Here is a 17,015-nt window from a genome sequence, read left to right as displayed (position 1 = left end):
TTCTTCATTTAGCATAGTATTGGCTGTGGATTTGCTGTGTGCAGCCTCTATTATGTTAAGACATATTCACTGTAACCTTAGATTCTTTAGGCCTTTTATCGTGGAGGGATGTTGGAATTTGCCATTCTTTTTCTGCATCTCCTGAGATGGTCACGTGCTTTCTGTCATTCAGTCCATTTATATGGTGGATTGTATGTATTGATTTACGTGTATTGAACTAGTTCTGCATCTCTGAAATGAACCCAACTTGATCCTGGTATATTTTTGAATGGGGTTTGTATTTATTGAGAAGTTTTTCATCTGTGTTCATCAGGGAGATTGGGCTATAATTTCCTTTTTCGGTTGTGTCTTTCCATGGTTTAGCAATCAGCATAATGCTGCCTTATAAAAAGAATTTGGAAACCTTCTTTTCTTTTCTATTTTATGGAACAACTTGAGAAACATTGGCTTTAGTTCTTCACTAAAGGTCTGGTAAATTTCTGTGGTGAATCCATCTGGACCTGGGCTTTTTTTGGTTGGTAGGTTTTCAGCTGCTGCTTCAGTCTTGTTGCTTGTGATGAATCTCTTCAACCTTATTTTTTTAAATCGCTTCTTGTCTTAACTTTGGTAAGTCATGTGCATGTAAGAATTTGTACCATTTCTTTTAAATTTTCCAGTGTGTAATTGCTGGGAATTTCATGCATGCATATCATAAAACATGACAGTCTCAACCTGTTAAGCTGAGAAGTATATATACTACACTTGGTTTTAGCCAAAGGCAGAGAAGCCATGAAATATGTACTATATACTACCCATTTTCCCGACAGTAGCCCTCATTTGCATTAAACACACCCCATCACAACTTCTTCCCATTTCCTTTTTCTTATTTTATTTTAATTAACTCAGTAAGTCCTGTTATTACTGCCTGCACAGGTGTGACATCATCCACTGGAACATTCTATTGGTGGACACATTCTCAAAAAGGGATGACCCCCCCTCTCCACACACACAATCAGCTTCCAATAGCTCCTCAGTAGGGCAGAGCCTAGAGATAATCTACCCTATCTATGTCAGAATTATGGGTATACTTTTAAAGTATGTCCTATGATTCTCTGTTATAATGTCTCCCTTTAGTCTCTAAACTTATTAATTTGGGTTTCCTTTCTCTTTATTCTTTGGTTAATTCAGCTAATGATTTTCATTTTTTTCTGTTTTTTCCAAGATCAAACTCTTCATTGATGTGTTTGTTTGTTTTCATCTCTTTGTTCTCTGATTTCAATTATTACCTTTCGTCTTAGAGTTTGTGGTTTTTTTGGTTCTTGTTGATATGAGGACTTGAGATGCATCGTTAACTTATAAAATCTAAAATGGAAACATGCACTACAAGATATGGCACAGGTAAGAACTCTCTAATAAGGATGCTGAGAGCTCAGGACAAAAGGCCAACAATTGTCAAAGGGGGTTTCATGACGTTGAAAAGTTTCTAAACAGCAAAGGAAACTGTTCAAGGAAAAAGACAAGCTTAGAATGGGAGAAAGTATTTACCACTTGTAAATCTGACAGAGAATATCTAGAATGTAAAAAGAACACCAAGAAAGCAAACAGCTGAAGGAGAACGAAAATAAAGAATTGAACAGAAGGATCTAAAAGTAAAAAAATATGAATACCTAGTAACACATTGAGAAGTGTTCAGCATCCTTCATCATCTGGAAAATGCAACCCAAAACCACTTTCAGATTATAGCTCACCCCCGTCAGAATAGCTGTTATCAATAAGTCAAACAATAACAGGGGCTGGCGAGGATGTAGGGAAAGGGGAATCTTTATTCACTGGTAGTGGGAATGTAAGTTGATGTATCTACTGTTGAAATTGGTGTGGAAGTCTTTTTTAAAAACTAGAAATGCCACTATTTGGATTATATTACTCTTGGGAATATAACCAATGGAGTCTATATCTTTTACAGAGAAACTTGGTCATTAACATTCATTGATGCTCTGTTGACAATGGTAGGACATGAATACATCCTGGAGGTCAATCAGGGATGAATGGATAAAGAAAATGCAGTACTTGAGCACAATGGCATTCTATTCAGATGTGAAAAAAAGAAAGGAAATACGCAAATAGTCAAATGGGAACTAGGAAAAAAAATATAAGCTAGGAAATTCAGACCCAGAGAGACAAACACCACGTGTTGTCAATCTCTCCTATGTTTAGTTCTGTGTGTTTATCTTAGAGAACTTAGAGAAGTCACGAAACAAGGAAATGCCCATAGAAAGATGTTGTAAGGATGGGGGGTAATGAGTAAAAAACTCATATGAAAGTGGAGAAAGGGGAATATTGGGAGGTGAAAAGTTCAGTCAGGTGTTGAGGTGGGGGATGGGGAGATGAGAGGAGAGATGCTTAAGCAAAGTGAAGGATCTAGGAAATAGCCCCATGGAAGCATACTATCTTGTAAGCCAATTAGAAGACATGAGCTTAAAAAGGTAGTTAAGAGGGAAGTGTTCTGCATTGCTGGATGATGGTTTTCTTAGAAAAACCATTGTTACCAAGCAGAAATCCCATGTGGGTATGGAATACCTCCTTATACATTGCCGGAGACCCTGGGGAACCTCCAAAACAACATAGGCTAATTCCATTGCACTTGAGTCTCCACCAGAAATTGATGATGAGTCCCCATTTCTAAAGACTGCACATGCCTCGGTGACAAGATATAAAGAAACAAACTGGGAGCCAAGGTGGAAGCTTTCTTCCCACATTCATAGTGCCAGAAGGTGTTATGCAGGCTGTTGTAGGAGAGAAAACACTAACAGTGTTTCTCAGCTGTGAAGCCTGTGGATTACAAACTACAGTGCCACCTGCCAGGCAAGATGTGCCCATTGGTACAATGTTGGCATGACTGTTATGGGAGTAACCAGATGTTCTTAGATTGGATTTGAGCCCTGCTACATAGGAGGCAATACATTCTCAGTACTGTTAACCCCGTAAATTTTTTTAAATGGCTGGGGAGATCATAGAAGAATCTCATTTTTTTTTTTAGCTAAATTGATATGGTACCAGAATGCAGTCTAAATACTAATGTTTATGCCCATAGACAAGTGCTACTCTCATCCTTAATCAGAGAATCTTCTCTTTGTATTGATCAATGGTGAATGCGGCCTCCCACGATGCTCAGGGTAAATGACAGTTGAATGTTCTGCCCTAAACTGGACATTTATAGCACTTTTGTATGACTCAAGGAAAACTGAGGGAGAGGGGCAAAAAGAGTGTGACAACCAGAAGACAGGGAGGAGAGATAGGAAATGCTGTCTTCAGAACTTGGTACCAACATTGCAAACATGATTCCATAGTGCTTGTGGTACCCTGTAGTGGGCCTGTACAAGGCTGAGACTTGTCAACAGCCATTTGTGACTCAGAAAGTGACTCATGGGGTCATAATCCTTCCAGTTAAACTATTGCCAACTGATGGATTCTATAGAAAAGATAACCATGTCCTTCAAGTATTACCAAGCAATAGGCCACCTGACTCCAATGAATAGTTCCAAACCCATGGCCACACTGGCCCATAGTTCTTGCCACTCAGTAGACTGAGGCATAAGGACCCCATGTTTAAGTCCTGCTTAGGCAAGTTAGTGAAACCCTATCTGAAGTATTTGTAAACTGGTGAAAAAGTTGGAAGATGTGGGCTAGCAAAAAGCACAGCATTTTTCTAGCTTGCACAAAGCCCTGGGGTTCCATACTTGGTTTTGCTAAATAAATAAGACAGAGAAAGGAGGGGGCAGTTAACAAAGTACTCTTTAAAATCTCATGGCAAATCAAGACATATTAATATCATAGCAATTTTGCCCTTTTAATTTAGTAGTAGGAAAATTTAAAAATATATAAAAATATGCAGTGAGAATCCTCTCTTATACTCATTGCCTATCTACACAACCCTTCCCTGTACCTGCTATTAAGAGCCCCAGGCAACCTTCTAGAGTCTTTGTACCACAGAAAGCAAAAGAGTTCCTTATTCTCATCTTTGTAAATATAAGTAGTTTGCCATATACATAGTTCTACCTTCAATTTTTTTCATGTAGGAACATATTCTAGGGATTTTACCTACCTCTATGGGCCTATACGAAGCTCCACAGGGTGACATGCTATTATTTAGCTATACCTCCACTGTGGACACATAGGTGTTTGCAGTCTTGTTTACTATAAAGCAATGCTATATTAAATATCCACAGACATATGTCACTTTGCAAATATGCCTTTAGCATAGCTATCTCAATACCATACGAAAGAAACACATGCACTTGTTACTTTCATTGCATTTGCCCAGAGTCTGCATTTAAATACTAAAAGAAAGTATGTCATCAAACATTTGAAATTGGATCTGCCCCCATGATCATTGGAAAATGCTGTCACTTCCATTTTATAATTCATAGTCAGGATTTTTAAGCTATGAGTAACAGGAGTAATTTTTTTTCATGATTAAGACTCATTTATGTTTCTCTTTAAGTGAACTTGCTAAGTTTTGTATTATCATGTTCGTTTCTTTTTCTCGTTTTTATTAGTTCTTTGAGAACTTTTTGTAATATATTTCCATCATATTCAATGAACTCCCTTCCCCCAATTTCTCCCAGATGCACCCCTTTTCCTTCTGACTCAAGGCTGTGTCCTCTTTTTGTCTATCTCCAAACAGATCAAGTACAGTGTGTGCTGCCTCTGTCCTCTCAGATGGATGACGACCTCCCACTGGAGCCTCTCAGCCTAGATGGGTCCCATCCTTAGAATGCCTGACTTTGTATCCCCCATCTGTCAGTTACCAGTAGCTCCTTAGCTGGGGGAGACACTTGCACTTGTTCGTGCTGGGGCTTTGTCTACTATGAGCATGTGCATGCTGCCATGATGTGCCAGTCTGGGGGTAATGGTTGGTCAGTATGAGTTGTTTTAGTTCAATTAGCTGAATGAAAGGAGTAGGCCATCTTCTAGGGCCCATGACCTATCTCCCTGCAGGTTCCTTGCCCAAGCTCTGCTGGGGTTCTTTCTCTCCTGAGTTTGTTACAGATGTACCGCGTTCTGTTTGTGGCTTGACTGCCTGTCATAAAGTGTGCACAGCGTAAAACTGAGAATATCAATCATTTTAAAGTGTGCAGTTTAGTGGCATTTAATATAGTTATGTTGTTGTGAGATTATTACTGTCATCCGGAACTTTATTGTCACCCTAAACCTGAAACTTGGATGAATACACAGCTCTCCACCCTCCTTTTCTCAGCCCTGATAAGTACGTTCTCATCTCTCTTATGATTTCCTCTTTGGTCTGTTGCTCCTTTGAGAGGATGCTGTTGAATTTTGTAAATCTGCGAATGTTTCCGTTTTCCTGTTTATTGTCCGTTTCTAGTTCCATTCAATCATTGTCAGAAATATTTTATATTATATCTATATTTTTAAACCTATGGCAATTTGATTTTTACTTAATCTATGATCTGTCTTGGTGCCTGTTTCATGTATAGTTGAGAAAATGTGTGTACTGTTAGTGAGTAGAGTTTGTGTATAAGATTTACTGGCTTATTGTTATTTAAGCCCTCTATCTCCTTACTTCTTCTTTATCCTTTACTCGACGCGAGGTGCTGAAGTCTCTCTGTGTTATTTTAGAATATTCTGTTGCCCATCCTTTCAGTTCTATGTGGTTTTGTATTATTTTAGAATATATTACTAGGTGTCTTGATGTATCTAGTTGTTTTATCTTGTTGTTTATTGAAACCTTTAAAACATATTATCTTTCTTTTTCTCTTGAAATTTTTTGAGATTTATGATATATTGTGTCTAGTAATGTCTTAGGGTTACTTTGCTGAGATGAAACACTATGACCAAAATCAACTTGGGGAGGAAAGGGTTCACTTGGCTTACATATCCTGCATCACAGACCCCTGAGGGAAGCCAAGACAGGAATTCAAACGAGACAAGAACCTGGAGACAGGAGCTGAGGCAGAGACTATGGACGAGTTCTGCTTACTGGCTTGCTCCTTATGGCTTTCCCAGCCTGCTTCCTTATAGAATGGAGGACCACTATCCCAGGAATGGCCCCACCCATAATGGGTAACTAGAATTGGCGACTAGAATTGGCGACATCTTGGGGAAGCACTAGAAACCTAGTGCAATGAAATTTCCAAGGAATCTATGAAGGTGCTCCTAACTAAGACCCCTAGCAATGGGGGATATGGAGCTGAACTGGCCAGCTCCTACAGCCAGACATGGCTTCAATGGAGGGAGTGGAACACCAGCCCAGCCACATAACCTTCAACCTACAATTTGTCCTGCTTACGAGATGTGCTTGTGTATGAGTGGCATAGAAATTGTGGGAGTGCTCCAGCTTGAGATCCATGAGAGGAAGCCCACCTCTGACACTGCCTGGAGGGCCAGGAACCAGAGGCTGGACAGCCCAGTGACTTATGATAGAACCAAACACACTGGTAAAGAAAGAAAAAAAGAGAAAGAGAGAGGGGGAGGGAAGGAGGGAGGGAGGGAGAAAGGGAGGGAGGGAGAAAGGGAGGGAAGAAAGGAAGGAAGGAAGGAAGGAAGGAAGGAAGGAAGGAAGGAAGGAAAGAAAGAAAGAAAGAAAGAGAAAGAAATGAGTCGTAATGATATTCTGCTATACTCATAGATTGGTAACATGTTTATTTTTGTGGGCCCCAGAGATATATTTCAGAAAATGGTTTGTAAGCTGGGCCCTAAGCAGTGAGTGACATTTCAATAAACACGAATAAAGCCCAATAGGGGGGTTATAATATAATATTATAATATATTATAATATATAATAATAGGTGACATAAGCTGGGCTACAACAGAATTGGCTTTTTCAGAGTGCAGGCACCTGGGAGACAGAGAACATGACCTGAGGCAGGAGGTAGGGTGTGAAATTTAGGCCTCCATGCAGAGGAGTGTGCTGTGTCCTGCGGTCAGTGCGAGAGCTCAGGAATCATTTAATTTCACAAGGTCGTTGTTTGCTTACCACTGGATATTGGTTTTAAATAGAATAATGCAATTGTATTCGTGTGGCTTGGACGGGAGGGAGAAGATCCTGCAGCAGAGGTCATGGCAGGCCACTGTGGATGTCAGCACGGTAAGATGCTAGCAACTAGGAGGAGTGGGACATTGGCTTTCACCCGACCCTGCAAAGCTGGGAAACAGCAAAGGTGAGAAACCCCTCTGTCCTTTGCCTTGTGGAAATCAGTTTACTGTTAGAAGCCTGTGTGACTTACAGACGCCTCTGTGGTGATGGTCGGTGTGCTGGGGTCAGCCAGACATAGCCTTCCAAACATTCTCTCACTCTGTGTGTCTCATCAGCTGTTTCATAAGATGCTTGTCAAACCGCCTTTGTGTCTGCCTGTCTCCTTCCCTGGACTCCTCACCTGTGGCTCAAGCTCAGCTGAGTTAGCAAAGAACCCTTCAGTAAGGACTCCAAGAAAACAGGCTAGCCCAGGATATAATCTTCTGTGCTAAGTCGGTGTGCCTCTGCCTTGCTCTGTTCCTTCTTGCCGTCTGTGAACTTCTACAGAGTTGGTGGAAGTTTCTCCCTATTCCAACAGCCGTTTCCTGCCTGACACCCTCTCCACAATAATATCATCTAACAAAGTCTGTCTTTCCCTTGTTTGCATTTGACCGAATCACTTATTTAGGGCACAGCATCACTGAAACCTGGTCACTGATGGGATAAAAATTTGGAGCAGAAAAGGCAGGGAAGGGTCAGGCCGGCCTGAGAGTTGGAGCCTCGGGCGGCAAACTGAGCAAGAAATACATCACCTTCACGCTGCTGCTGTTTCCTGCCTGCAGGTTAATATGGTTTGCTTTTTCCCTTTGAGGAGAGGCTAATTCCTCCTCTATTTTAAATTTTTGGAAGGAAAGTACAGCTGAAGAAAAAATACTCTTTGTGGTCCTTATACATAGTGATTCCCCCAGCTGAGTTAGTTTCTCCCACCAATCCCCAAATACCACACAATCACAAACACTGGTATCAGTGAATTTGTATTTATTATTTCTTTTATTTTTGAGATTACAATGTAATTACATAATTTCTCCATCCCTTTTCCTACCTCCAAATGCTCTCATCCCATATACCTCTGCCTTGCTGTCTCTGAAATTCATGGCTCTTTTAAAATGAATTGTTGTTACATACATGTATGTACATTCTAAATATAACCTGTTCCATATGTTTATGTATACAGTATAGACATATATACTATATAATATATATAGCTCTATAATGTTACCTGTATGTCTGCTTCCTTTGGCAGTACTCAAGTATTTGGAAGCTAGATTGTCCCCAAGTTCCCTTAAGTTCTAAGATATCCCTGCTGCCCCTTAACCCTGCTTTTCCTTCCTCACCTAGCTGGCCTCTGGCTTAGTTTAGCTTCTGATGACCTCTGGATTGGAGTCATGAAATGCATGCTAATCTCTGAGCATCTTCAGTGCGTTCCGTCATCTGTATTGTGTCAGCTCACCTCTGACGCTGTGTCAGACCTGACTTTTCTCTCAAATTCTTCCTGTCAATAAAAGTCCCCTGTCCCCTTGTCATAAAAATTAAAAATTCAAACTTTCACTATCAGTTATATGTAAGCCTCTAATATTATCAATCTTGCCGCAGTCGAGAGCAGAAAGGTGGTTGTTGGAGGCTGCAGAGGGCAAGGCTGAGATGGGGGAGAGGAGGGCCAAGGAGTATAGAGTCCCCAGCAGGGATGGGCCTTGCTGTCAGCTGCAGAACATTTCTGAATAGCTGAGAGGGCTGGCGAAGCTCGCATCCCTAAGAAAGGGGAAGTATTAAGTGATGGGCGTGTCAGTCCCCTGGTTTGAACACTTCACAAGGTGTATGTGTAACAAAACTTCACAATGTGCCAAAGTGAAACCCCATGGATCCTGTCTTTCTCCAGTCTCCCTGCAGCCACACCTGGGACACCTTGGCCATGCCTTCTTGCTCCCTTGGGACTTCATTCATGTTCCTGAGCTTGCCCCAGCAGCTTTCAAAGCTGTCCCGTGAGTCTCCCCTCCATTTTCTTTGTGTAGTCGGTGCCGCCAGCAGAGTGAGGGGCGTCCTTGGGGACACGTGACATGATTCACGAGATCTCTGAGAAAGTGTGGAGGGTAGACGCACATTAGAAGGGCTCAACAATGCGTTCTACCCGCCACCAGCACAGCTGGATTCTGAATTTCTGTTTTCACTATTCCCACAAGTGAAACTTCGGTATATATATATATATATATATATATATATATATATATATATATATATAAAGGTTAGAATATGAATGCGGACCTGGAATGTCACCCAAAGGCCCATATGGTGAGGGTTCATCCCCAGTCATTGTGCTGTTTTGGGAGGTGATGGGCCATCCAGAGAGATGACACATAGTGAAAGGCTATGGGAACATTAGGACTGTCCCCTTGAAGGGACCACTGGGCCGGCCACAGGCCCTTACGTTTCTTTTTCTTCTTCCTGCTTGGCACTTCCTGCACTTTCCCATGCCCTGTGACTCCACAGCCAATGGCAATGGGGCCAAAACATTTTGTAGGGAACCTTCTGAAAACAAACGTTTCTTCCTTCTTAAGTTGAATATTTCACTTATTTTGCCACCATGAGGGGAAGCTGGCCAGCTCAACAGGCCATCTTGTAAATAACTTCAAAAATAGTCTCTCTGTGATGTACTGAATTTAATTTTAAAATGTGTCCAGGCTTTAGTCCTGGCTCCTCTCGGGAGTAAAGCTGAAACCAGCATCACAGTACAGAGGGACACATATGATAAGACATTTGGCTTTAATCAAATCCAGGGGCCTACTGCTGTGCTATTTTCTGAGCCCTTGATTGCATCGTTACCTTGCTTAGCTCTGCATGGCACGGTTGCATCTATACAAGGCACAGACCGTGGCTTTCAAACCCTGGCATCAAACCTACCTCCCGCCTGGGTGCCCCCGTGTGCACTGGCTGCTCTCTGAGCACACTGTTCCCCAGCCACTTTGAGCACTGAGCTTGGAATATGCCTCAGAGAGCATCGGGTTCCTGAATGTGCGTGCTTGCTACCATAACAAAATCTGAGTCACTCATAATTAGTGAGAAAGAGGCCTGTCTTGGTCTGGGAGCTATTACAGCTGAATAATTGTAGAAGGCACATAAAGGTATACAGATATATGAATCTAAAGCTGAAACACAATATTCTGGTTTTTGTATAGATGACTCTTAACTATTTCAAGGCTAACCCGAAACACATAACTAGTACTAGTAGACAGGTGATGTTTCAGAAGGCAGATTGACTCCTTCTGGTTAGAAATTCAGCTGCCGCTCCTATATGTACTTTGGTAAAGCAATATGTCAGTCAGCTTTCTGGCACTGTGTCAGAAATCCTGAGATAACAAACTTACATGAGGTGAAGTTTGCCTGAGGCTATAGATGAGCTTGTCCAGGTTTGGTTTATAAATAAAAGTTCTCTTACCACCCCAAATATGGGCATAATCTTTCCAATGCCATGGTTTTCTGAAGTCTTGCTTATTTACTGTACAGAGGAAGGGTGCTGTTCTGAGCCTCTTGGCCCTAGGCAGAGCTTTCTTCCCACTGTGCAGGAACATTTACTCCGTCTGAAAAGGTGTGATGTCTTAGGGATTACTTTAGTGGAAAGAAGGTGGGTTCACAGGCTTCTTGCCCCGTCTACCCTGATGTAAGCCCAGTAAATAGAGCAGGCCCTAGGCTGGTACTGTGGCCTTCACAGAACCTTAGGACACAGTTGGTTGCCCACAATGCTTGTTTTACTCTCAATACCAACTGCATCTCTACATCTACAATCCCCAGGATAGTTTTCCCAGAGCCTAGGTCCCTTAGAGTTCCTTACGTCTGAAGCTCTGCCACACTCCCCATGAGACTGAGGGAGGTGTTCCCAGTGGTTAGTGTGCTCTGGAGATTCCATGGTCGGCACCCACCTGCCCGCCAGTCTCATTTACACACTTTCCCAGTATCCTCTTCTTGCCTTGGTTATACCACGTGACTACCATAACTATGCATGGAGGTGTTCCTCTGCCCTGAAGGTGCCCAGTCCCAGCACAGGACAAGCTGTCCTTCATCTAAGATCCAGATCGAAGGTCCCACCTATCCCTCAGACAATATCCCATTTCTTCCGTGGGGTCAAGTGCTTGATTCTCCCATTGCATTTATTACATTGCTACAACTAACCCTTTCATCCTGCATCTCTGGCCGTGACCTCGTAAGGACAAAAATGAGCCTGTCCTTTGTGCCTCAAGTACCTGGTAGGGCACTAGCTGAGCAGAGACATTGTCAAAACCTACTGTGCAGGACTGAGCAATAGAGAGACCTATTTCCTTGCTCCAGACAAAGCTAATGTAGGAGGAGTATTGCTTAAGGCTTTCGTTGGGGTTAATACAGACAAAAATGCTGGGTGTCAGGTAACTATCTTGTTGTATGAATTATAGAAAGTCATTTGAATTAATTTGAATAACAAAACTGTATTTATTAGTAACAAAGGGATATAAATTTTGAGGAATGTATAAAAGACAGACCCTGCCCTGCAGAAGCTTGGTGTCCATCCACTCATTTGTTCAATGCGTATCCATTAATTCTCTACTGTGTGCAAGGCATTAGGCTAAGACTGGGTGCCGTGTAGGAGACCTACAGATAAACAAGCATATTTTAAACTGCATCTTGTGACAAAGGCAACATGAGAAACGGATAGTGTGATGTCGGAGGGAATTCATAGCCCTGTGTGGAGGTGGGAGGTACCGGAGTCCTAGAGACCTGTGTGTGCGATCAGCAACTCCTCGAGAAGAGGGAAGAATTCCAGCGAGGTTCTTAGTTGCTTTTCTATTGTGATGGCAAAACTCAATAACTAAGGAAACTTACAAACGGAAGTGTTTAATTTGGGGCTTACAGTTCTGGAAGGTTAGAGTCTATGACCATCTTGCAGGAAGCGTGGCAGCAGGCAGGCAGCCATAGTGCCGGAGCAGTAGTTAATCCACGAGCATAGGCAGAGGGTGTTATCTGGGAATCACACTAGTCTCTTGAAAACTCAAAGCACATCCTGTCCCCAGTGGCACACCTCTTCCAACAAGGCCACATCTCCTAATCTTTCCCAAAAAGTACAACCAACTGCGGACCAAGTATTCGAATATAAGAGCCTCTTGGGGTGGGCATTTCTATTTAGACTGCCATAAGAAGGGAACAGTTCATCAAAGAGCAGACTCCCTAGAGGGATGGAGAGAAGCTGCTGCGGCTAAGGATGAAGAGGCCCGGGAGGAGAGTAAAGAGGTGGAGATCTAGATGCCTAAACGCAGAGAGAAAATAGTGGTATTCATCCAAACCTAGGTTTACGTTGTTTTGTACGGCTGACGTCTATGTAATCTTTGCATACAGGACTCATTACTGCCAGAACAACCCGGCCCCTTTGCTAAACACTCGAACAACCTGTGCCGAATAAAACTACCCAAACCTGGAGCACAAGGGAGTCCAGGTGTGTGCCAGGTTTTCACCGCTCAAAGTTCACGCTAACTGTAGAGAGTTGTGCTTATCTTTGCCGTCTACAATGAGACATTCTGCAGAGGGGGAAATTATGGACACACAGGAGTTAAGCCACATATCCAGGGTCACACAGCTTGACTCTGAGCAATGAAACTGGAACTTGCGCCTATGGTCTGCGTGGCTCTCAATCTCATGTTTTCTCAGTCTCTGTCAATGTGCTTCAGGCAAATCCGAGTAAATCCCCATGGCAGAAATGTGCACTGCGGTGGAAAAGGATGTCTGCCTCTGCATTCCAGCCAAGAAAGCAGAAAGAAGGCAGAACCTTCCTAAGATGTTGTGTCAGACATTACTAAATGGCGGAGATGTTCTACTCCTGGATGCTGGGCTGCTGTGCAGTCTCTCTGTCCTGGCTAGACAAAGGACTCTGTCCTGGGTTGCTCATAGCTCAACCTTCGCTTATTCTCATTTAATAATTGTGATCTATTGCTATCCATGCACGTGAGCAAAATGAATAATTATGGGTGCTGGGAACATAGATCCGCCTTTGCCTACACCAGTCGTTTTTTTTTTTTCATATGGTAACAGGTGATTCTGGCTTTGTATCTAACTTCCACTTGTTCAGAGGGGAAGCTGCTCTATTTTATTAAAGGTAAGACATTCCTGCCTACAGCCTAGTTTCAGCACATCCCAGAGCTCCCCTTCTGAGATAATAGCATAGCACACACTATCTTTCCGTACTGATGTTTTCTTCAGGCTCTTTCCCTGGATCCTATGAACTAAAGGCTCTCGGAAATCTACACCAAGTCCCTTGAGCAAGAATAGTGCAATGGAGATTGCTGTTCTCAGAGATTTGTCTCTGTTGAAGAAATGGAAAGTTGACCATACACAAAGACTGTGTCTTCTTGTAATTCCCAACAGGGGGCTCCAGGCGAGGCACCCCTCTGAGCAACCTCCATGTTTTCCTGGGGCCCTACCGGGAGACTGCATGATTAACTTACTGAATACATTGGTGATATATTCTTCCCCCCACTGAACTGTGAAACCAGAGTTTCTCTGTCTTGCCTCCATATCTTCTAATAATAACCTGGAGATATCCAAATCTACTCATTCCTTCTGCCGCTCATCTGGCCACCCCCCATGTTTCTAGGGTGTTCCAGGTGGTGAGGGTGCTGTCCTTTAGAGTCCAGCCCTTCCAGATTGCTACCTCCAGGTCGCCACAGTCCTCCAGGTCGCCACAGCCTGCCAGGGTTCTAGCTTCCATGATGCTTCCCTCTAGGGTACCGTTCTCCAAGGCACTGCCCTCCAGGGACTGTGGCCGGTAATTTAGCATCTCTGCAGAACTAACAAGTACTAGAGAATCAGCTCCCAGAGGCGCAGACTGCACTTGAAGCAGATCCTCGGGGAAGCGGCATGCCTCAGCGCAGCCGAAAAAGCAGCTACACACTCGTGGCAGGGTGGCTGGACAGGAAAAGGGGCAGCGAGTCTTGCTTCTGTTCATTGTACCGTAGGCCCACTCCACAGTGTCGCACTGCCCTTTACTCCTCCCACTCTTTAGTTTAACCTTCATTGCTCTATTCTGGGAAACATTACCAAGCATCAAATCATCCAATATAGGTTTATCTATAATACTTAAAAAAAAATAATTTTTCCAGACGTTGCTCTTGTGTCTGCTGCAAATATTTGACTTGTGTTTGTCAGCACCGTGCCATGGTTACCCAGAGACTGTTCGCTGGCGCGTCGGAGGGCATGGAGCCACACAGAATATTTGACCAAGGCGATTTTCATAAAATTTTAATTCATCGCAAACATTTATAAACCAAGAGATCCTGCCCCTCCCCCCCTCCCCCCCCCCCCCCCCCCCCCCCCCGCAAAGCAGAAGTCTGCATGCTATTGAAAGCGGAGTTGTCCTAGATCCGTGCTCTGGACTGAATAGTGACTGGCGCTGGGGGTCCTTGTGAATGTAGACGTTGTCTCCAGATCCCTGCTGGCCCCGCCTCTGTCTCTTTAGATTAGAATTCTTGGCCCCTGCAGGACCCACCTGAAGATGGAGATGCTCAAAGTTCATCCGCCTTGGCTCTTGCTAGCTCCTTGATCCCCTCTAGCTACTATCCCCTGCAGGAGACTCACACGCACTTCTGTTCTTCTCCCTGGGAGGGGAATGGGAATAAAGAATGGTTAGTAAGTCAGGGGCAGGACCCTTGCCTGAGACCTTGGAACCTTTCAACTTGCACATTGTCAAGATTAAAATATCTACAAGTGATTGTAATCCAAGTTGATAACCAATGATATAACCACTCACAAAAACCATGGTAGGTCAAAGTCATGTTTAGACGTATGTGCATTAGTAAGATGCATGTGGAAGCCTCGTTGCTGTGGGCAGGGGTGACCAACTGTTGTGTTCAGTGACCTAATGATTACTCTCTTATATATAGAAAGAGCAGACCAAACAAATAAGTAGTGTAAGCAAGATTACTTTAAAAAACACTTTAGAGAAGCGAATTCTTTGATTTTAACTTCAAATGCTGGTTTAAGTGAAGTATAATTTGCCTCCCGTATTTCTTTTAAAAAATAGAAGACAGCCGGGCGGTGGTGGCGCACGCCTTTAATCCCAGCACTCGGGAGACGGAGGCAGGCGAATCTCTGAGTTCGAGGCCAGCCTGGTCTACAAGAGCTAGTTCCAGGACAGACTCTAGAAACTACAGGGAAACCCTCTCTCAAAAAAAAAAAAAAAAGAAGACGTCACAGTTATAGTGAATGACCACTCAGGTCCCTCCCACAATTGCAGATTGACGTTTATTGCCTTGTTAGCCTATGCCTTAAAATCAATCCTATTGGCGTTTTAAGTACTTGAAGGTAATTACTTTGAGTGTTGAAATTCAGCTGTTTGTGCCGTGCAAGGATGTCCTTCGGGATGAATTCCTCTGGGGCTGCAACCTAACACACCACACCACTACCCTGTGCTAGAACCTGCTGCAGTTTGGCGTTGCCCCTACTGAAATCTCTGTCATTTCAGGAAGATCGTGACCAGGGTCTGACAAGGACTTTGTATCATAGCTTTGTAGAGAAACAACAATTATTTCTATTAGCTGGCAATGTTTAGTAGTGTAATATGATCATGTCTAATTGTTGACTATAATATTCATTGGCTATGTCCCTGGGTCAGAGTAAAATTTGTAGCTAATGGAAAATTTTCCTCTGTTTTTAAGCAAAAGAAAAATTAAGTATTAAAATGAAACTGAATGCAAATCCAGCAAGCATCTCTCACCAGAGAAAATAGCGGTATAATAGGTTGAATGGCCTACTTTATCAGTCTCCTTGCTATATCTCAAATCCTGCTCTGAGGGAGAATTTTTTCAGAAGTTCTGTTCCCCTCACCTTTCCACTAACCTACTTTCTTAGTAATTTTTGTTTGTTTTATAACTCTTACTAAAAGGCCGTCTGAGTGAGGGAGACACGGGGAAAGAGAGCACAGGGTGTCATTTATAGCCGCTGCTGAACAAAGAGAGAGGGGGCGGAACTAATGCCCAGGTGAGGCTTGGGACTTCCACTAATCTGTGCTGCCCAGCATGGGTGGATGCTAAAGATAGACAGAGAGCCCCCACGCAGCTGGCTCCTGGGTCCCCTTGGGGTTGTTTCTGAGTACATCCCTGCTTTCTGGAGTGTGCAGAAAGGCGTGACGCAGATGTGTTGAGATTAACATGAATTTGTTCATTCTGACGTGCCATCTACTTGTGAGAATAAGGCCCCCTCAGAAGACCCCCAATTCCTTGATCCCTCCCTTTGCCTAGCACATTTTCACTCCCCCAGGGAAGTCAAAGGAGGTAGGAAGAAGAGAAAAACTGGGGTCCTCAGAGCTTCCCCAACCCAGAGACTCTTGCATGTAGAAAGGCAGCTGCTCCACCAGAGCCCCTGGAGGTTTGCTCACCTGGAGCCTGACATCCCAGACTGCTCAGCACCCCTGAGAGCATGAGGGAGAGATCTGTCTGCTCCATCTGGGTGCTCCCCAATTCCCTGGCTTTGAAGGAAATACAGGAAATAAGAGTTGGTGGAGGTACTGTTGCATCCTTGACTGCCCGCTGTGGACACAGAGCTCAGAGATACACTGTACCCTTTCTGGAGCCTCGACATCATCTCCCAAACTGATGCCACCAACCCTAGCTAGACCATGACCCTTTTAAATCCTCTCCTCTATGAGGCCTCCTTCACACATACTCTGCTCTCTGCTTCTCACCCCTGTTTTTCCTGGCCCTCTATGTCCTCTGAAAGACCACCACGGCTAGGTCACATCTGAAGGTTTTGTATCTATCTCCTGGGAAGGTGAAGAATTCCCTTGACTCTCAGCTCTACACCAAGTTTTCCCCATTTGTTAATAATATTCCTGTAATATAAGCTCTTGATTCTGTAATAAAGACAATACTGACTTGAGGAGTGCACACCTATAGACAAAAAGCTTCTTTCCGAATCCCAGCTCTGCTGCCTCCTGGAAGAGTTCAGGCAAACTCCCTCCTTTTTCTGTGCCTTTTGTCCTGATTGAAAATTCTTC

General features: G+C 43.5%; 1 pseudogene; it reads right to left on the bottom strand.

Annotated features, from left to right (window-relative positions):
• Positions 1–654: 654 nt before the first annotated feature.
• On the bottom strand, positions 655–770 carry LOC119804100 (annotated as a pseudogene).
• Positions 771–17,015: the final 16,245 nt, after the last annotated feature.

The sequence above is a fragment of the Arvicola amphibius genome, chromosome 18 (assembly GCF_903992535.2).
Source record: "Arvicola amphibius chromosome 18, mArvAmp1.2, whole genome shotgun sequence".
Lineage (NCBI taxonomy): Eukaryota > Metazoa > Chordata > Mammalia > Rodentia > Cricetidae > Arvicola > Arvicola amphibius.
The sequence above is the reverse complement of the archived record's forward strand: the minus strand, read 5'-3'. Positions and strand labels throughout refer to the sequence as shown.